A 22,952-nucleotide genomic window follows, 5' to 3' on the forward strand; every position below is an offset into this window, starting at 1 on the left:
GCTAAATGTAGTATTTATGCTTAATCACACTATTACTATATATTTCTGCCAGCTTTCCCAGCCAGCCAATCATATCTGAGGTCTGCAGTTTTCTTCTCGCTATATCTCAGCGACGGATGCACAAAGAGCAATGAAAATCGCAGTCAAAGCACACCAAAGTCCGCTGATTCACCCAGTACAAGAATTATGTCTTAGTCCACCCAGTTTTTGAGTTACACGACGTTTTGTAACTCCAAAAACGGCGCCTGTGCCTCACACCGCGATCTACTTCTGACTGCTCATCACCCTGTTTCCCAAGTAACTCACTGTCTTTCCCAGTGGCGCAGTTGGTAATGACACAGGTCTGCAAACCCAAAAGTCGTGGGTTCAACTCCACCTTGGACAACATGTTTTTTGGTCTCTACAAATTAATACATTCTATCACAGACCACTAATTCATATTCATCATTTATTACAATTCTGAAACCTTTTACCAGCTTTTCTAATATGGACCTCAGATTCTTCTTAACACTCCATGGCACAAATACTCTTCCCTTTAGGCTCTGTGAATGTGTGTGTGTATCAATATTTCTCCCATTTTAAAGCATGTACTCCTCCATAATTGATTTCTTAAATCAAAGTACTTTTACTACATCTTAGTACTTCTGCTCAATCATAGTATTTCTGCTAAATCACAGTATTTTGCTAAATCATGGTTTTTGTGCCAAATCAGAATCATGTTTATTGGCCTCAGTATATGTGCAGACAACATACAAGGAATTTGTCTCGTAGATGGTGGCTCTGGAGCATCAGCAATGTAAATCTCATTACACACACACACATGACACACACACATGTCACACACACACGCATTCATATACATTACTGTAATATTACACATACATACATCAAAGCTGTGTAAACCAACTATAAATAACTAATCTAAACGATGATATATAAAACACAGAAATGAAATGAGGTGGAATGAATACTACAGAATGTACATAAGGGTGCAGTTGCAGTCTGGCAGTGGGAGCAGTGTGACAGTTCAACTGTTTATAAGGAGATGGCGTGAGGAAAGAAACTGTTCCTGTAAATGGGTAGTCCTGGTCTGCAGGCTTGCAGTGTCTGCCAGAGGGCAGCAGATCAAAAGTCTGTGTCCAGGGTGTGAGGGTGGGTTCAGGATGATTTTCCCTGCCTGCTTCCTGGTTCTTGAGAGGTAACAGATCCTGATGGAGGGCAGGGGGCCCCGATGATCCTTTCTGCTGCTCAGTACAGTCCGGGCTGCAGTTCTGCACTCTGTCCTGGTTTAGTGGCTGCACCATACCAGACTGTGATGGAGGAGCACAGGACAGACTCCAATGACTGCAGTGTAGAACTGGATCAGCAGCTCCTGTGGAAGACTGTACTTCCCCAGTTGTCTCAGGAAGTACATCCTCTGCTGGGTCTTTTTGAGGATGGAGTTGATGTTGGTCTCCCACTGCAGGTCCTGGGAGATGGTGGTACCCAGCAACTTGAAGATCTCCACAGCTCACACAGGGCTGTCTGATATGATGAGGGGGCAGAGTTGAGGGGATGTCTCCTGAAGTCCACCGTCATTCCCTTACAGTTTTAAGAGTGTTCAGCCCAGATTGTGCTGACTGCACCAGAGTACCCAGCCGGCCAACTCATCATATAACATTTGTGTTATGTTATAGTATTACTACTAAGTGGAGTAATTTCTAAAATGTTACAGTATATGTGTTGATTACAGTATTTCTGTATAATAGAATTTTGGCAAATTTCCACACCCAACACACAAAGTCTCGAAAACCGTATAGAAAGTCAATGAGAGCTTGTTCAAAATCACCACTGATTTCTAATGAGAGGTATTTTCAAACCGGCGCATCTTCAACGCAGCAAATTTAAGTACATGAGGTTTGTGTACAATATATCTTCAGACACTCCTGACGCTCACAATTCAAGAATTTCTTTCTCACCTATTACCATTTGGCCATGAATTGGGTTTGTTTGAGGGGTAGGAAATTCATCCCTCTGCCAGATTTCTTCAGATTTCAAACTCTGGAAATGAAACCATTTTTCTCCGTCATATCTTTTTGATGGATTTCCACAGAGACCTGAAAATTTCCATGACTGTTCACCAAAAGCCTGCTGTCTCACATTTCTGAAAGAATGATATCGACATCTAAATAGATTTAGAGTTAGAAAGCATTGTTTGAGGGCAAGTCAAGGCAGTTTTCGCTTTGCCTCACTCAGTTATGGTGCATTAGAAGTCAAATATCTTCAATAATTCATATTGGGCGCCGATGATAAATTGTCAACACTTTAAGATCCCCCATCTCTTCTGAACTCTAACCTGTGTAAGAATGACTGTTCCAGCCCCTACGGTTAGGAAATTAGAGCCATTTGTTTGAGGGGAATCCTCACTATGAAAACAGACAGCACAAATCCTGTCTCTGTGCTGCATGTGTGTCTAAAACAGGTGCACCCTGTGTTGGCAGGAAAAAGCATACAGCCTCTCTGATTGGTGGATTCAACCAGCAGCCCCAGGCTATTTGGCTGCTGCTGCTGCTAGTGTGTGTGTGTGTGTGTGTGTGTGTGACAGAGAGAGACTGAGAGAGAAAGAGAGGGGCAGAGAGCCGCTTTTATGGGAGCATCTTAATGTATGGATTTTAAATTCAATATATTTAGACTGGTTGACTGAATTTGATCCTGTGTCTCTCTGTGCATGTGTGTTTCCATATGTGTCCATATTTTTGATTGAAGTGACTGTTATACTTTTTTTTGCTGATTTTTTTTCATTCAACAATTACATTTGAGGGAGCCTTAGAATGTTCACCAAATCATTTTTCAGCTGTTCATTTGCTTTTATACCATTTCTATAGGATTATTACTACAGTTTAATCATAGTATTTCTGCTGCTTTTCATAGCGAAAGTGACACAAGCATTTGTGCTAAATCATACTATTTCTGCCATTTTATAGTATTTAAAGTTAATACACAGTATTTCTGCCAAATGTAGTATTTATGCTTAATCAGCTAGCATTACTATATATTCCCTGCCAGCTTCCTCAGCCAGCCAATCATATCTGAGGTCTGTAATTTTCCTCGACATATCTCTTCATGCGACGGATGTACAAAGAGCCAATGAAAACGTTAGGTCAGCACACATTCAAATTTGCATATTGATTCCTTCATGCCTTCCCGCCAGCCAACTCAGTCCTAAAGGCTGGAGACATTCACCCATATTGGGCTTATGGGTTGTAAGCCCACCTAGTTTGCTAGTTACACGACGTTTATCACTCCAAATTCGGCGCTACTTGCCTCTCTCACCACAAGGATCTACCCTGACCGCTCATCACCCCTGTTTCCCAAGAGTCACTGCCCCAGGTGGCGCAGCTGGTAAGGAAATTATAGTTATTTGTTTGAGGAGTCTCACTATGAAAAAATAGACCGCACAAATCCCAGTCTCAGTTATGTGTGTAAAAACAGGTGCACCTGTTTTGGCGGAAAAGTACATAGCCTTCTGATTGGTGGATCCAAATTAAGCAGTTCCATGCTTTTTGACCTACTCTAGAAACACACCAGGAAAACACTGTATGTACAGCCTCTGTTTGTTCACTTGCTTCATGCTGCTGCGTGTGTGTGTGTGTGTGTGTGTGTGTGTGTGTGTGTGTGTGTGTGTTTGTGTGTGTGTGTGTCTGTATGACAGACAGAGAGAGAGTTTTATAAGTGTATCTATTGTGTGATTTAAAATCAATATATTTTACACTGTTGATTGAATTGCATCCTGTGTGTGTCTCTGTGCATGTGTGTTTCCAAGTGAAGCGATCGCTCAAAAGTTGGGAGTTCGCTTTTTAAATCGAAGGTTAATGGTTCAGTCTGCTCGACAAGTTCGGTCGCGTCTTTTGGGCAAGACACTTCACCGTTGTTCACTGGTGGTGGTCAGAGGCCCAGTGGCGCCAGTGTCCAGCAGCTCGTCAGTGCGCCCAGGGTGGCTGTGGGATACAACGTAGCTTGCCATCACCAGTGTGTGTGAATGGGTGAATGACTGATATGAAGCGCTTTTGGGGTCCTAGGGACCATAAAAGCGCTTATATAAATACAGGCTTACTTCACTATGTCCCATATTTGTAATGCAAGTTATTACCACATATGTAATTTGCTAGTATTTCGCTACTGGTATTTGTACGGAGTTCACGCTATGGACCGTTTTTGATCATCACGGACTGGGAAGTTTCACGGCTGCTAAAGACATCGATGAAGGCAGACCAGTCTGCGGATTTATCAGAAAATGCGTGGAAGATGCCCGCCCATCCAGAACAGCAACTCTTCCCAAATCAAAACCCATTATTTAGATGTTCGACGGCGCTAGCGGCACGAGCACCGCTTGCCTCCGCGAACACATCGGATCTACAAACACGACATTACTAACTCCGAAGACGATCAAAGCAGCCAAACGTGGAGTACAGGGACAGGGTGGAGCAACAGTTTGACAACCCTCGGAGTATGTGGCAGGGACTAAACACCCATCACAGACTTTAGAGGGAAAACCAGCACACCGCAGACCACGCTCTCTGTGTGAGGATTCTAAACGATTTCACGCGCAGATTCGACAGCGAACACCAGGAGACCGGACAGTGTGCGCACCGTGGATGACGCCAGGCGCACACTGTGTCTGAGGAGGATGCTGAGGTACTTTCAGGAGAGGAACCCACGCAGTTACTGGTCCGACGCGGGATTCCCGCCGCCCTCAAGCCGGCGCGCGGCTCAGCTGGCTGGAGTGTTTCACACATATCTTCAACCTTCCTCTCTCTGTCTGTAGTCCCAGCCTGCTTCAAAATGGCCACCATCGTCCCTGTACCCAAATCCTCCATCATCTCATCATTGAACGACTGGCTACCTGTAGCCCTGACCCCCATCGTGAGCAAATGCCTCGAGAAGCTGGTCAGGACTCCATCTGCCCGCACTCACCCGACCCACTGACCTCTACAGTTCGCGATACCGCCACAACAGGTCCACTGATGATGCCATAGCCCCTGACACTCCATGCTGCCCTGTCACACCTGGAGAAGAGAGACACGATGTGAGAATGCTGTTTGTAGATTACAGCTCAGCATTCAACACCATCGCCTCGAGCTGGACAGGAAACTGCAGGATTCTAGGACTGAGCAGCCCTCTGCAGCTGGATCTCAACTTCCTGTCTGACAGACGCCAAGTGGTCATGACTGGCAGCACCACTCATCCCCCACACACTGAACACTGGTGCTCCACAGGGTGTGTATTGAGTTCTCTCCTGTACCACTTACACCTACGACTGCACCGCCACTACAACTCCAACATCATTGTGAAGTTTGCGTGACCACACCACAGTGGTGGGTCTTATCACCAACGGTGATGAGACAGCCTACAGGGAGGAGGTCACGCCCTGACCCACTGCGTGTCAAGACAACCATCTCACCCTCAACGCCGCAGAAAAGACAAAGGAGCTGATAGTGGACCTCCGAGGTCAGAGGAGACACACCCCATCACCATCAACGGCGCTGTGGAGAGAGTGAGCAGCTTCGCTCTTGGTGCACATCTGGCTGAGGATCACTGGTCAGTACACTAAACAAGACAGTGAAGAAGAGCGCAGCAGCGCCCTTTCTTTCAGGAGACCTAGAGATTCGCATGAGCTGCATCCTCAGGACCTTCTATCGCTGTGCCATTGAGAGCATCCTCACTGGATGCATCACCACCTGGTATGGCAACACTATCGCTGCAAACCGCAAAGCTCTCCAGAGAGTAGCGTGTTGAACGGATAATTGAGGTGAGCTCCTCCCTCCAAGACACCTACAGGAAGCGCGCTCGAGGGAAAAATTAATATTGATATTGCATTTAGATGTTTAAACATATTGGCACCCAATTAAGCTTTTATTACAGATCCAAGAAGAACCACTTTAAATTGTTAAGTTGAATCTATAATCTTAAATGTTTATATGCAGACTGCAGTGTGAAAGAGTAACTCTGTGCCAAAATAAGACAGGAAGTTACATGTTTTTGAAGTTACATGCTTTGCAGGAAGTGAAACTGAAAGCAGAGTCTGAGTGCAAGTATTTTGAGTCGGTTATGAATCTTTAGTATCTTTTATGTATCTATATCTTTGGATTAAGCTTTTAGTAGAGGTTAAAACATTTACTCAACATATTACATATATGGTTCCAATTAGGGTATTACATGTAAGGATGAGCCTGTGTTCTGGTGAAAGGTCAGAAGTGCAACGGGTGAGATGAGAGAGCATTTAAGGACGAGACACACATACACACACATAGTTTCAGTTGTGTACGTGCTGGCCTTCTGTCTGGTGGAAAGGTTACAAGGTTTAGCTGATGAAGTGAAGGGTGAAATAAAGGCAGCAGAAGCTGACACATACATACACACACATACACACACATCGTAGATAGACTCAGTGATATAGGTAAAAGTTAATCATGTTTTGCTTGCAACTGCAAAGTTGTGCCTGCCTATGTGAAAGTTTGTGCAGAACGTGTGCCTGATGTTCCAGACAGATAAGCGAGCGTCCGGGGACAACAGGAAGACACCTGGGTTCGAGCCGAAGACAATGTTCTTTTTAAACTATGTTAAAAATTGTCAACAGAACATTTGTGGTTTTTAATTGGCGTATGCTGTATTGTGTCTGAGAGGAGGGGGCTGTACTATCTTACCCCTATAAAACCTTTGTTCTGACTATTGTAAGACAGTTCAACACTGAATCTGCACAGTGTTGGCTCCACATGTGTATTCACTAAAATGTCGTCTAATTGCACCCGGCTGGATCAGTGGTCATTATTTTTGGTCTTCCTCCTCAATTTCTGAACCCTAACACAAGTGATTTCTGTCGTTGTGTTAGACGTGCTGCAACATGACTGCCACGTCACATTTAACAAACAGAAGCTGTCCTGGAGCTAGTGACTTTACAAAAGCCGAGCTGTTTTGTTCTCTCCTACTTTTGTCTCGTCTCCTCTCTCAGGAGTGTGAGTGGGCGTGTCTCTGAGGACTCGCTGGCCTTCACGGTGTCGTCATCTTCGCTGTTCCTCAGTTTGTTGCTGGGCACCTGTGCCATGCTGGTGAAAGAGACAGGGATCACCGTGTTTGGAGTGTGCTTGCTCTACGACGCCCTGGTGCTTTGCCGCAAGCCTCTCATGTAGTAAGGACACAGGCTCTTCCTTTCTTCCTGTTTAATTTTTCCTCATCTTCTTTTATCTGGCCACCATGTTGCTGAACGTGGGCATAGTTTTTCAGCAAATTCTAACACCTGTGAGCTACCACTACAACCATAACGAATTTGTTTGTTAGCAGACAAAATGGGCTTTTTCAGGCACTGTGCGCATAAAGAATACATCACTGAAAAGCTTCTGTTGGGTTTTACTTTCTCCAAGTAAAAAACACTTTTATATTGAAACAATAATGACAGCTTTCATAAAGAGGTCTAGTGTAAGTCTTATGTAAATGTCAAGGTTTGATTTACACATCTTTACACCCAATCTGTACGCTTTTAATCTGATATGCCTTTTTTATGATCTATGTTTTATCCGTCTTCACATTTCATTCTATATTTCTGAAAGACTTGCTTTGGACTTGTAGGAATAGTGCGGTATGAAATAAAAAAAATCTAATAAAAGTGTCAGACCTTCAGAGAGAAACAGCTTTTTAATCAGTGTTTGAAAATAATACGAGCAGTCTAATTTGTGCCTGTAACAGAGCGTGATGCCCTTTGGATCTTCAGATGTTTTATTAGAGGTGTACACCTGATGTTATTAAACAGGAAGTGAACAAGCTCTTATGCAGTATTTTGTAAAGACATGATTATACCCGTAAAGCGCGTTAAAGTCTCGCTAACAATAAGCCATGGGTCACTAAAAGTGTCAAATCCTGTTTAAAGAAAAAGAGAGACAGGCTTTTAAAGAGGGGCTGTTACTGATGATTTCAGACAGCCACCAAGGAACTGAAAATCGAGATCTTGAAAGCAAACAGAGCTACAAAACCTTCTTGAAAGCAAATTTGCTGCAAAAATTTTGGGTCTGCCTGGACTTGTATGAAAACCATAGCAGGGTTTCAAAATCCCCAGAGCAGCAGTCAGATCATTTTAGATGGTTTTAATTCGAACAGAGATTTTGCAAATGCTTTAAATATGTTTTATGCTCGTTTTAGTTCTTCTGATTTTAGCGAGGATATTTTGGAACTGAAACAGAAACTGAGAGATACTCAGCACTTTATCATTGAACTCAGCGATGTCAAAAAGGCCTTTCATACAGTTAATGTGAACAAGAGCCAGGGTCCTGATAATATTAGTGGCCGCCTAATTAAATCTTGTGCTGAAGAACTTAATATAGAACTGAAGTCCTATATTTCAGGTTATTTGTAATAAATCCTAGCAAACACAACATGTGCCCTCTCTTTGGAAAGAAGCAGTCGTGGTTCCTGTCCCTAAATCTAGTCGTCCAAAAATTCTAAACGACTTCAGGCCTGTTGCCCTCACTTCAGTTGTAATGAAAGTCTTTGAAAAAAATCATCAGAAATGTGATTATGAAAGAGACTGAACATCAGCGGGATCCAATGCAGTTTGCATATAGGCCCAATAGAGGAGTGGAGGACGCACTTTTGACTTTACTAAATCTGATTCTTAAACATGTAGAGAGTAAAGGGACTTTTGCAAGACTTCTTTTCATTGACTTTTCTTCGGCTTTTAATACAATACAGCCCCATATTTTAATTAAAAGACTTTTAGAACAGTTTGAAATCAGGAAAACCTGGTGGGCTGGATTTTAGATTTCAATCAATCAATCAATCAATCAATCAAGGCTTTATTCGCCACATGCAGGTTGCCCTGCAGTGAAATGGGACCCCCCCCCCCCCACCCGACCTTACACACACAACACAGACATTACATGGGGATACAAGTCGGATATCGGTAGCGTTACAGAAAAAAACACTGAAATGTGCACTACAATGGGAAAGTACAAGAGGAAAAAAAGAGACCTCTACTGATGCTGGGCTCCCATGGGAGGACAGCATGAGAACAGGAAACAAAAAAAACTCCTCTGCACAAAAAGCACATAAATGTCCTCAGCACAACATTATGGAACACGTGACAAGCCACAGTGTTGGGTAGGGGGTGAGGAGTAATGCGAAGCAAACACAGCAGCCGCCCTGCCCAACACTACCATTCCAGCTGGGCTCAGACCCGCCGTGTTCCCCAGCAGGAGACAAGCATCGAAGGCGTTTGGAAAGGGAAGGGGATGAGTGTAATAATAATAATAATAATAATAATAATGATAATAATGTACACTTTATTGATCCCGTGGGGAAATTTTCTCTGCATTGTGTGTGCATATCAGTGTATATGTATGTGTGTGCGTGTCCAGAGTTCAGCTGAGACAGTGTCCTTCGCCCTGCCAGGCTAAGTTAACAGTCTTCTAGCCAACCCAGGTGGCCTTGCATGGGATGGGAGGAACAGTCTAAACACAGTCATTATCAGGGAGTTTTTGTTCGGCTCCAGCCTTGAGCCCACAGCTGGCGCCGAAGGTGGCCCACAGCTGACAGATCACGAAGAGTAAGAATAAACGGGATTCTGTCTGACCCAGTGTTCTCCTCCACAGGTTCTCCTCAAGGGTGCGTCTTATCGCCCTTATTATTCATTCTCTATACAAACGTGTCAGAGCAGACATGAAAACAGGGCCATCATTAAATATGCAGATGACTCTGTTATTGTCAGCTTACTGAAAGAGGGTGAAACTGGCCACGGTCCAGTCATTGATGACTTTGTTCAGTGGTGTGAGGAGTTTTATCTCCAGTTGAACATATCTAAAACAAAAGATATGGTTATTGATTTTAGGAAACAACAAAATGGGCACGGAGTCACTTTAATTAAAGGTCAGAAAATAGAGCAAGTACAATCATATAAATATCTTGGGACCATAATCAATGAAAAACTGAACTTTGATCAGAATTGCAAATCAGTTTGTAAAAAGGGTCACCAGCACCTCTATTGCCTCAGGAAACTTGCTCATTTCCACATTGACCCAAAAAATTTAACTTTGTTTTATCGTTCTTTTATTGAGTCTGTTTTATCCTTTTGTTTGGTGGCATGGTTCGGTCAGACCTCTGTCACAGAGAAAAACTCTCTAAATCAGATAGTGAGATGGTCCAGTTGTCTGATAGGTGAGCCACAGTCTTGTTTAGCCTCCCTGTACTCCAAGCAGGTACAGAGGATGGCTTTATCAATTCTTAAAAATGGTTGCCATCCTCTAAGGGGTGAATTTCAGCTTCTTTCCTCAGGACGGAGGTTTGTGTTTCCAAGATGCAGGACAAAGCGTTATAAAAACAGCTTTGTCCCTGTTGCTGTCACTGAATTAAATAAGAACTGTTTTTGAATCAAAACATTAAATTACTATTACTATATGCTACAGTGAGGTTTATATTTTTACTAGGTATGTGTGTTTTTTGAAGGATGCCAAATGCTATCATTTTCTGTAAAGCAAATTTACCTTCCCTATGGGTATAAATAAAGTTACCTTGACCTTGATACATGCAATACATTTATAAAGTACCAACAGGTGTTTCTATATGTCACAAATGGTTATTGCAAAGACTGTTGGAAAGTTGAAATCTGCTTACTACACTACACTTACTACACTTCCAATTTCTTGCTGCGATCATTGTGTAATTTGGCCACGTTTTGGACATGTTAATAATGATATAATACACAGACACACATTGACATAAAGTGAGGTGTATAAATACACCAATAAAAAATGTTATGATATTTTTAAAACAAAATGCAATGGCCTGAAAATCTCAAAAATCAATTTTTCATTTACAGTAGGACAGAAAACCAATAAATGCTTAAACTGAAACAATGCTTCGAAAGCGTACAAGGCACACCGAAGTTAAATCAAACACATTTTAAATAGAAAAAATTAGAAAAATAAACGTGGCTAAAAAAAAGTGTTTGGTTTTTAAAAAGATATTTGCAGTCAACTTTTTTTTGGAACTGACATTATGCATAATTCCTGTTTTTATTTCCCTTTTTTTGCTATTTTTTGCTCTTAGTTTATTCCCATAAACTATAACTTTGCCGTTAAAAATGGAGTCTATCATAGACACCTTTTTTTTTTTTTTTTTTTAATTCTAACTTTGCCAACTTTATTGTTTTCACTCAGGCCCACAGATAAAGGATATAGTTTGTCTGACCTATTATCTGTCTGTCTGTCTCTGACTCACAGTCACCTGTCTAGTTCTACACTCAGGGAGCTCCTCCACATCTGTAGCCCCTTCATCAAACGAGCCTGCCTTATCACCAGCTATGTGAGTATTTGTGTGTGCATAGCTTTGCAGTGTATATATACCAGGTAAAGTAAGTATCGAACACTTCACCAATGTTCTATGTTAATATATTTCTAAAGGCGCTATTTACATGAATTTATCACCAAATGTTGGTAACAACCCATCAACTCCACACATTCCAAGAAATCAAACCATAGATTTCCAAGAATTAAGTTATTCCATCCGCTATAACGTAGTCTACCATTCGCTGCCTTGCTGTTTCGTTGATTTTTGGGGGGGCAATTTGCCATACTTTTTCTTCTTCTTTTTTTTTTTTTTTTGTAAACAGCCATTGTCTGTGAAGGTTCTCAGTCAACCAGGTCATCGTAGTCAAAGGAGTTTGCGAAGAAAAGCGTCTGGACTTCTTTAAGTTGCTTGAAGACGTTTCACCTCTCATCCGAGAAGCTTCTTCAGTTCTAAGGTCAAATGGCCGAGAGTCCCAGATTTAAACCCAGTGGGAGTGTCCCCCCAAGGAGGGACAAAGGACCCCCTGGTGATCCTCTAATCACATGAGCCAAGGTGTGAAAGCGGGTGTGGGACCTAATCAGCCATTGTGTTCTGCATCCTGATTGGCTGTAGACAATTGTCAATCAATCTTGTGCCGTGTCTCCAGAATGCGTTCAGCTTGTCAAATTTACATAAATCTTCGATCCCAGCAGTGTGACTCTGAGGTGCTGTACTGTATGTTTGTAAGTTTTCTCTCCAACAAACACAACAATGTCGACGAAACATTTTGCACCGTCAAAGGCTCCTGCGGTTGCACCCAAAGGGCAGAGGAAGATGCTATCCATCGCACAAAAAGTTGGACTTCTGGACATGCTAGTTACCCTATTTTTCGGATTTTATGGTGCATTAAGCGAAACAAAACAGTCAGATAAGGCAAACTTTACTCAACTCATTCTTCTTGCTTCCTCCACTTCCGTACCATTGATTCATTAATGTTGAATCCTCTGGCAGCTGCTCTGTTCCCGTGTTGTTGGCCTGAAAACAGGGTTTGATCTTTGGTTTCATTCTATAATACTGGGCTTATTTTTCTACGAAGGTTTGAACTTTGAGAGTTTAAACAAGAGAGAAAAGTGTGAAAATGTTCATGCCTGTCTGAAAAACGTGTATAAAGGGTGTAGTGAGAGATTTTACCGCCTTAAAACATCTATAATAATTGTAAAAAATAAAGCTGTCACCTATTGCTTTTTATTTTTAGAATGTAACTCCCGCAATAAACGAGGGAACACTATATGTGTAATAATGTGAAAAGACACAGGGAGAAAGTATTGTACAGGGAAGGTGCAAAAAGCCATGGAAATTCATGACATCAGCTGAAATCTATCAGTAATTAGAAAGCAGTCCTGCCACTTAGTGCAAATGAACATCAGCTGCTTCAGTTCCAACTGATGGCCTGTAAATGGTGCGACATTACCAAGGTGTTGCACAAGAAACATCTCACGACGGGTAAAACCGCTGAGCTCTCCTATGACCTTCACAACATGCTGATGGCATTGTTACAGAAGAAATGATTAAACACTGAATGTCCCATTGAGCAGTGTTGGATCTATAACTGGGAAGTGGGAAGACATCATTTCACCATAAACTGGCTGTGACCAGATCCTCCCAGCCATATTTCAGACAGAGGAGTGAATAGAACTCTCAGTTATCCAAGAGCCAAGGAGCACTTGTGGAGAGCTGCAGAAATACCTGGAATCCGCAGGTAATGACTGGTCTTGTTTTAAAGAAAACAATAAGTGATGCAGTCAAGTGCCTTGGCAAGTATGCACACCCACCACGCAAAAGCAACCTTTAAAGTTTGTTGAGCAACATTTAAATAAGCCTGTGAAATCCTAGAAGAATGGTCTGGTAAACTCTGAACTCTTTGCCATAATACACGCCATGTTTGCAGATCAAAAATAACCAAAAACACAACATCAAAAGAAAAGTTTGGAGGTGTGGGGCTGTTTTTCAGAATATGACACTGGCATGGTTCATATAATTGAAGGAAGGATGAATGGAAATGATTACACATAATTTATGGTTTAATGTCTTTGTGTGTGTGGTCTGGACAGGCTGTTTCCAACATTTGATGAGAATTCCATGTCACCTTTAGAAAGATATTTACGTAAAAAATTGGTGATATGTTCAATACCTTTTTTACCTGCTGTAGACTCACAATCCCTGGAAAGACTTTAAAAGGAGTGGCTTGCTGAGATGTTTCTCTCCTCTATCCTGCAGGTAGTGATCATCGTGTCTTTCAGGCTTTGGCTGATGGGAGGATCCATGCCGCTTTTTTTCTGAACAAGACAATCCAGCGTCCTTTTCACCTCATTTTCTCACCAGGTCAGCATCACACGCAGATAGACAGAAGAATGTGGTATTGAACATTTTGTCCTAAAAAGTCTTCTAATATCCATATAACTTGTTTCTAACATTGAAATATTGTCCAGTAAGCCATAAATACATACATATGGTTTTTATATCAGTGGTGGACGGGAGTGGAGGTCTGGAGCTACTGAACTGTCTGATACACGGGGAAAAACAATCCGATGTGTCCAGGCAGCCGATTTATGCTACATCATTGATTTATGACAAGCCACTTACAAAAATGAACAATAGGAGCGTTAACTAACCCTGATCCTCTTTGGCATTTTTTTGTTCATTGTGTTTAAGTAGCCACTAATGATAAGACTTACCATTAGTGAAAAAGACAAGATTGGAAATAAATAGAAAATAAAACACTTAAGAAGACATCAAAATAAACATTCGATATAGGAATCCTGGCACTGCAAGGAGATCAAAAGGAGGGATAAAGAAAATTAAAAATGAAAAGCAGATCAACAAGTCATCAATAATTAAATATAAAATAATAATTAAAAGTGATAATTCAATTCAATACAATTTTATTTATATAGCGCCAAATCACAACAGCAGTCGCCTCAAGCCGCTTTATAATTTGCAGTAGATCGTACAATAATAGATTCAGAGAAAAACCCAACAATCATATGACCCCCTATGAGCAAGTACTTTGACGACAGTGGGAAGGAAAACCTCCCTTTTAACAGGAAGAAACCTCCGACAGAACCAGGCTCAGGGAGGGGCGGGGCCATCTGCTGCGACCGGTTGGGGTGAGAGAAGGAAGACAGGATAAAGACATGCTGTGGAAGAGAGACAGAGATTAATAACAGATATGATTCAATGCAGAGAGGTCTATTAACACATAGTGAGTGAGAAAGGTGACTGGAAAGGAAAAACTCAATGCATTATGGGATTCCCCCGGCAGCCTACGTCTATTGCAGCATAACTAAGGGAGGATTCAGGGTCACCTGGTCCAGCCCTAACTATATGCTTTAGCAAAAAGGAAAGTTTGAAGCCTAATCTTGAAAGTAGAGATAGTGTCTGTCTCCTGAATCCAAACTGGAAGCTGGTTCCACAGAAGAGGGGCCTGAAAACTGAAGGCTCTGCCTCCCATTCTACTTTTAAATACTCTAGGAACAACAAGTAAGTCTGCAGTGTGAGAGCGAAGTGCTCTAATAGGGTGATATGGTACTACAAGGTCATTAAGATAAGATGGGGCCTGATTATTTAAGACCTTGTATGTGAGGAGCAGGATTTTGAATTCTGGATTTAACAGGAAGCCAATGAAGGAAGCCAAAACAGGAGAAATCTGCTCTCTCTTTCTAGTCCCTGTCAGGACTCTTGCTGCAGCATTTTGGATTAACTGAAGGCTTTTCAGGGAGTTTTAGGACATCCTGATAATAATGAATTGCAGTAGTCCAGCCTGGAAGTAATAAATGCATGAACTAGTTTTTTCAGCGTCACTCTGAGACAGGATATTTCTAATTTTAGAGATGTTAGCAAATGGAAGAAAGCAGTCTTACATATTTGTTTAATATGTGCGTTGAAGGACATGTCCTGGTCAAAATGACTCAAGGTTCCTCACAGCGTTACTGGAGGCCAAGGTAATGCCATCCAGAGTAAGAATCTGCTTAGATACCATATTTCTAAGATTTTCAGGGCCGAGTACAATAACCTCAGTTTGATCTGAATTAAGAAGCAGAAAGTTAGCGGCCATCCAGGTCTTTATGTCTTTAAGACATTCCTGCAGTTTAACTAATTGGTGTGTGTTACCTGGCTTCATGGATAGATAGAGCTGCATGTCATCAGCATAGCAGTGTAAATGTATGCTATGTCTTCTAATGATACTGCCTAAGGGAAGCATGTATAATGTAAACAGAATTGGTCCTAGCACTGAACCCTGTGGAACACCATAATTGACCTTAGTGTGTGAAGAGGACTCTCCATTTACATGTACAAATTGGAGTCTATTAGATAGATATGATACAAACCACTGCAGTGCAGTACCTGTAATACCTACAGCGTGCTCTAATCGCTCTAATAGGATATTATGGTCAACAGTATCGAACGCAGCACTGAGGTCTAGCAGGACAAGCACAGAGATGAGTCCACTGTCAGAGGCCATAAGAAGATCATTTGTAACCTTCACTAAAGCTGTTTCTGTGCTGTGATGAGCTCTGAAACCTGACTGAAACTCTTCAAATAAGCCATTCCTCTGCAGATGATCTGTTAGCTGTTTGACAACTACTCTTTCAAGGATGTTTGATATGAAAGGAAGGTTGGAGATTGGCCTATAATTAGCTAAGACTGCTGGGTCTAGAGATGGCTTTTTAAGTAAAGGTTTAACTACAGCCACCTTGAAGGCCTGTGGTACATAGCCGATTATTAGAGATTGAAGCATTAATTAATGGCAGGACTTCTTTGAGCAGTTTTGTAGGAATGGGGTCTAAAAGACACGTTGATGGTTTGGAGGAATTAATTATTGAAGTTAACTCAGAAAGATCAATTGGAGAAAAAGAGTCTAACTTAACATCAATGGTACTAAAAGTAGCTGTAGATAATATTACATCTGTGGGATGATTATTGGTAATTTTTCTCTAATGATAAAAATTTTATTTGTGAAGAAGTTCATGAAGTCATTACTAGTTAACATTAAAGGGATTGTTGGCTCAGTAGAGCTCTGACTGTTTGTCAGCCTGGCTACAGTGCTGAAGAGAAACCTGGGATTGTTCTTATTTTCTTCAATCAGTGACGAATAGTAAGATGTTCTGGCTTTGCGGAGGGCTTTCTCATAAAGCAGCAAACTATTTCTCCAGGCTAAATGATGATCCTCTAAATTTGTGACACGCCATTTCCTCTCCAGCTTACGAGTTATCTGCTTTAGGCTACGTGTTTGAGAATTATACCACGGAGTCAGGTACTTGGATTTGAGGCCTTAGTTTTCACAGGAGCTACAGTATCCAGAGTCGTACGTAGTGAGGAGGTAAAATTATTAACAAGATAATCGACCTCTGTTGGAGTAGCATTCAGATAGCTGCTCTGCTCTATGTTGGTACAGGGCATTGAAGATGATAACAGTGGGTGGATTATATTCTTAAACTTAGTTACAGTACTTTCAGAAAGACATCTACTGTGATAAAGTCTACTCTCCACTGCTGTGTAATCAATTATTGTAAATGTGAATGTTATCAGGAAATGATCAGACAGCAGAGGGTTTTCAGGAAACACTGTTAAATGTTCAGTTTCTATGCCATATGTTAAAACAAGATCTAGAGTGTGATTAAAGTGGTGGGTGGGTTCTTTTACATTTTGAGAGAAGCCAATTGAGTCTAATAACAGATTAAATGCCATGTTGAGGCTGTCATTTTAGCATCTACATGGATGTTAAAATCACCCTCAATAATTATTTTATCTGAGCTGAGCACTAAATCAGATAAAAGTCTGAGAAATCAGAGAGAAACTCTGTGTAAGGCCCAGGTGGACGATATATGATAACAAGTAAGACTGGTTTCTGAGTTTTACAGCTGGGGTGGACGAGGCTAAGCATCAGGCTTTCAAATGAATTAAAAGTCTGTCTTGGTCTTTGGTTGATTAATAGACTGGTGTGAAAAATTGCTGCCACACCGCCCCCTCGGCCTGTGCTTCGAGGTTTCTGGTGGTTAGAATGACTCGGGGGTGTTGATTCATTTAAACTAACATACTCATCCTGCTGCAACCAGGTTTCTGTAAGGCAGAGTAAATCGATTTGTTGATCAATTATTAAGTCATGTACTAACAGAGACTTGGAGGAGAGAGGCCTAATATTTAATAATCCACATTTCACTGTTTTACTCTTTGGTTCAGATGTGGATACTGTATTGTTCTTTCTTTGTGATTTTTTATGTTTAAGTTGTTTATTGCTGGTTTTAGTTTGTTTTTGTCTGTTTGGGAGCTGACACAGTCTCAGTGGAGATGGGTTTTTGGGGGTAGCAGGAGGAGAGAAGCTGCAGAGAGGCGTGTAAGACTGCAACTCTGCTTCCTGGTCCCAACTCTGGATAGTCATATTTTACGGGGTTAATAAATTGGTCCATATTTCTAGAATGAGAGCTGCTCCATCCAAAGTGGGATGGATGCCGTCTCTCCTAACAAGACCAGGTTTCCTCCAGAAGGTTTGCCAATTATCTATGAAGCCCACATCGTTTCTGGGACACCACTCAGACAGCCAGCAATTTAAGGAGAACATGCGGCTGAACATGTCACTCCTGGTCTGATTGGGAGGGACCAGAGAAACTACAGAGTCCAACATTGTTTTGGCAAAGTTACACACCGATTCAATATTGATTTTAGTGACCTCCGATTGGCGTAACCGGGTGTCATTACTGCCGACGTGAATTATGATCTTACTGTATTTACGTTTACCCTTAGCCAGCAGTTTTAAATTTCCTTCAATGTCGCCTGCTCTGGCCCCTGGAAGACAATTGACTATGGTTGCCGGTGTCTCTAGCTTCACATGTCTGAGAACTGAATCACCAATTACCAGAGTTTGACCCCCGGCGGGTGTGTTGCCGAGTGGGGAAAAACGGTTAGACACATGAACAGGTTGGTGGTGTACCTGGGGCTTCTGTTTAGGACTATGCTTCCTCCTCACCGTCACCCAGCCGCCCTCTTTCCCCAGCTGCTTGGGGTCTGCCGGAGAACAGCTAGCGGGGCCTGCGCTATCTTCGGCTGCACCAGCTACAGGGGCCTGGCTAGCTACGCATGAATGAAGGGTGCGAAGCCGAGTCTCCAATTCAGTAATCCTGGCCTCCAGAGCTGCAAATATGCTACATTTGTTGCAGGTATCATTACTGCTAAAGGAGGCCGAGGAGTAACTAAACATCTGGGCGATCGTGGCTCAAGAGTTGGGAGTTCGCCTTGTAATTGGAAGGTTGCCGGTTCGAGCCCCGGCTCGGACAGTCTCGGTCGTTGTGTCCTTGGGCAAGACACTTCACCCGTTGCCTACTGGTGGTGGTCAGAGGGCCCGGTGGCGCCAGTGTCCGGCAGCCTCGCCTCTGTCAGTGCGCCCCAGGGTGGCTGTGGCTACAACGTAGCTTGCCATCACCAGTGTGTGAATGTGTGCGTGAATGGGTGAATGACTGGATATGTAAAGCGCTTTGGGGTCCTTAGGGACTAGTAAAGCGCTATATAAATACAGGCCATTTACCATTTACCATCTGACACAATGAGCAGGAAAGTGCAGGAGGGACAGGTGATGTAGCCATGGTGCTAACGAGTCGGCTACGAGCTAGGCTAAGCTAGCGAAACAGTAAAGAGACAGTGAGTGAATACTTTGGCTATAAATTAGGTAGTGAGTACACAGAAAGGGTGATTCAGATGAAGCACATTAAGATTATACTATGAAAAAGGGATGTATCAAAAGATTTAAATTAAATTGCTAAGCAGAAAAGCTACTCAGAAACACCACTGTGTTTGAGCAGGAACAGAAAGTGATACTCTACCACAAAGCGAGCGAACATCATTTCAATCAATCAAAGCTTTATTCGCCACATGCAGGTTGCCCTGCAGTGAAATGGGACCCCCCCGACCTTACACATAAAACACAGACATTACATGGGGATACAGGTCGGAGATTGGTAGCATTAGAGAAAAACATTGAAATGTACATTACAATGGGAAAGTACAAGAGGAAAAAAAGAGACCCCTACTCATGCTGTGCTTCCATGGTAGGACAGCATGAGAACAGGAAACAAAAAAACTCCTCTGCACAAAAAGCACATGAATGTCCACAGCACAACATTATGAAGGACATGACAAGCCACGGGGATGGGTGGGGGGTGAGGAGTTATCCGAAGCGAACACAGCAGCCGCCCTGCACAGCGCTATCATTCCAGCGCACATAGGCCCGCCGTGTTCCCCGCAGGAAACAAGCATCGAAGGCGTTTGGAAGGGAGAGGGATCAGTGTTTGCTTATCGGTGTAAGTGTATGTGTGTGCGTGTCCATAGTTCAGCGGAGACAGTGTCCTTCGCCCTGCCAGGCTAAGTAAACAGTCTACCAGCCAACCCAGGTGGCCTTATGGGATGGGAAGGAACAGTCACAACATAGTCGTTATCAGGGATTGTTTTGATCGGCTCCAGCCTTGAGCCCGCAGCTGGCGCCCAAGGGGTAGCCGCATAATGATGGTGATTTTTTCTTTGCAAACAACTCATAAGAATTTCAGGCTGTTTTTAGCACTCGACACTGGTCTCTCAATCTCCTTTTTATAGCCTCGAGTTTCTCCAAGATGTTATTAGCCATCGATCCCGAGATCTTGTCACTCTGTTGCTCACAAAGCAGATCCTGAGACCTCACGACCGCAGCCAACTGATTCGAGATGTAGTCCAGCTTCCTCCCTGAGTTGTTGTTTCGGTGGATTCGTTCCTGATGTAATCCAACATACGCTCAGAGGTGTTAGTTTGAGCATTCACTGCAGTCGTAAGCGCCTCAAGCTCTTAACCATGCTGCTGCTTTCAGTGAGCCCTTTCTGAGAACTCGCACCTCGTCCAATCGTTTCAATCCCAGCGGGCAGCCTTGTGGGGATTTGGACAGCCGGCTCCGCTCTCTCAATTTTCCGATAAGCCAGGGCCAAGCCAGCTCGATCAGCAAGAACCCTGTTACCATGGTTCCGAATAGGTAGATATCTTCAGCGTCCTCGATCGACAGTCCCGCCAGGCACACGACCCTCCAGTTCTGCCACCCGTCCATCGTGTATCCGCAGGAAAGTCCTCCAGGGCACTCGGGCTCTCCCGAGCCCAGACTTCGTTGAGAAGATGGTGTCAATAGCGTTCAGAGACCAGTTGATCAAATCCATAATTCTCTTTTAGGTTTTAGACACAGACTGTGAGAGAGTGTTCCAGGGAAAGCAATAAAACACAGACAAGACAAGGACACAAGAAGCTAAGCAGGGAAGATAAGGGCAGGAGAGGAGAAAAGTGCGACCGCCTTCGCTGAGAGCCAAACGAGATTTTGGTCAGTCCTCCTGCTGACCAAAAGGATCATAAAAGCAGGAAGCTTACAACACAAGAAACAGATCTGTCAGACAGGATGTATCTGCAATAAAACCTCCCCCAGCACAGAGGGGCTGGAGAGGTGGTCAGAGACAAAAGAATGTCTTGATGCTGTAGATTGAACTCAGACCTTACAAATGTAAGAAACACAATGACAACATTCAACAATTAGACTTAACACTCGTGAACAATAAATAAAATCTAGGATTCGACGTCGACTGCAGTCAGATTTTTGTCGTTGATTAAACGTTCTGATGGGTTAAAGTTAGAACCAGCTTCCCAAACGTGACTCTAAGTTTCTGCTCACGAGTGACGAGTTTACCTGAGAGGCAGAAAAGTTTCTCTCTGCTTTATGGTTTTATTATTTATGAAGTCTGTAACGAGCGTCGCGTGACCCTGACATCTTTCTGTTTTGTGATTATTTTGCAGGAGGCTCACAGCTTCGACCTCCACCTCCTTAAGACTGAGCTCAGTGAGTGAAATCTCTGTGGTAATTGGAGCACAGTTTTCTTCTATTTCTTCCTTCTGAGTGTTTCTAATGTTCTGTCCTCCCTCAGACCTCAAGTTCTACCAGCAGGTCAAACTGGTGAACTTCGTCCGGCGGCAGATCCATCAGAGCCGCTGCCACGGCTGCATGCAGCTGTTCGACTGCCGGATGGACGCCCTGCGTCACATCGCGGCTGAAGGTCACGTGATGAAACTGCCGGACATGTCCGCCTGGGACCAGCCGCAGTAGGTTTAACGAAGCGCCTGTGATCCGCAGAATTAACCAATGAGACCGCGGGCTTTAAAGCTGGCGTACAGCTGCTGATGAACGTGGTCAACGCCACTACTTCCCCACGCACGAGAACGACGCTCTCCTGTGCACGTTCTCTGACAGCGGTGACGAGGAGCATCGCGGTGAGGAGATCCCGGTCATTGCGGAGGACATCTCTAACCTGAGAGCGCTGAAACAGTCCAGCGTCCTCAAGCAGCTGCTGAAGGAGCGAGGAGGCAGCAGCTAGGACCACAGACGGACACGTGTCATACGTTTGACTCAAAGTCGTCTCTGACGTCGGCTGAGCTCAGCTCATGGTGACCACATCCCACATGGCTGGAACGCAGCGGCACGGGTTTGAGTCCGGCCCGTGGCCCATGGTCTTTCCCTCTCAACTATTTCCTGTACGTCTCTTCTTAGTAAAGATAAGAAAGGCAAAAGAAAATGTTTAAAAGAAGAGTCCTCTCCACAGCTGGACACGCGGATGTCATGATGTCCGCTGAAACGTAATTGCTCTGCCTCGTGCAATGAAGCTGAAACATGCGTTTTCTTGAATATGAATTTTATTACTCGAGTAAAAATGATTTTCTTTTGTAACTTGTAACTGAGCTGGATTCAGTGCTGTGGTGGACAGGCAGCTCATCGTCAAGATAAGACGAGAGAACTCTTTATTGTCATTGCACAGTCACACTTAGAACAACAGTACTACACAACTGGAAACTGTCCCGCGTCGGCACTACGCACAACACAAACAACACAACACAGGAACTTAATAAATGAAAAGAATTACTGCACATTGTTATTGTTGTTGTTGTTCCCTCAAAAAGTACAGGGACTTCTCGTGCCTGAAACATCTGTCCTACTTGGCGTTTCTGTTTTTCTGCGTCGCTTTGCCGAGCGACACCTGCCGTATGGTGGAGCCGAACTGCAGCGTGCTCAGAGTTTCCACCGCGTCCTTCGCGTCCGGGCTCACGTTCACGAACATGCAGCACTGAGGAGAGAACGAGAGGTCGCTGCAGGAACTCACTGCTGTCAAACTTCCTGTTTTATCCTCATTTCTGACTCTGGCAGGCCCAGGCTGTGTCCCAATCCAGCGTCCGCACGCTTGAAGTACGCGCACTACGCGTACTACGTATGGTGCGAGAAGTGCGGAAGTGAGAGGCTTGTGAAATGGGACGTGTCGCTACCCGATCCGTACCGGAAACCCGATCGGTACCCCGCATGCGCAAATCTTACGTCACTTCCTCTCTTTGCCAGCATTGCGGCATTCAATATATTTGAATGATACAGTTAGCGCCCAGTTAGCTCCTAGCATTTCTCAACAGCTCTGCCTCCTTTTCGACTACCGGGACATTTAAACAATGGATAATCCGTATACAAACAAATTCATGCTTTTCTCCTCAACAGACAGCGTCCCCCGATTGAACAAAAGCTCCGTAAAATAATAAGAATGGCGCCTAATTACAGACTTAATAATACAGACTTT

The 22,952-nt window shown here is 43.3% G+C and overlaps 1 long non-coding RNA gene across 1 annotated transcript; it reads left to right on the forward strand.

Annotated features, from left to right (window-relative positions):
- Positions 1-6,994: 6,994 nt before the first annotated feature.
- On the forward strand, positions 6,995-22,227 carry LOC120433829. Its single transcript, XR_005608796.1, has 5 exons — positions 6,995-7,165; positions 11,244-11,325; positions 13,567-13,671; positions 21,139-21,181; positions 21,267-22,227. It is a non-coding gene; the product is annotated as an uncharacterized LOC120433829 (long non-coding RNA).
- Positions 22,228-22,952: the final 725 nt, after the last annotated feature.

Source organism: Oreochromis aureus, linkage group 17 (genome assembly GCF_013358895.1).
Source record: "Oreochromis aureus strain Israel breed Guangdong linkage group 17, ZZ_aureus, whole genome shotgun sequence".
Lineage (NCBI taxonomy): Eukaryota > Metazoa > Chordata > Actinopteri > Cichliformes > Cichlidae > Oreochromis > Oreochromis aureus.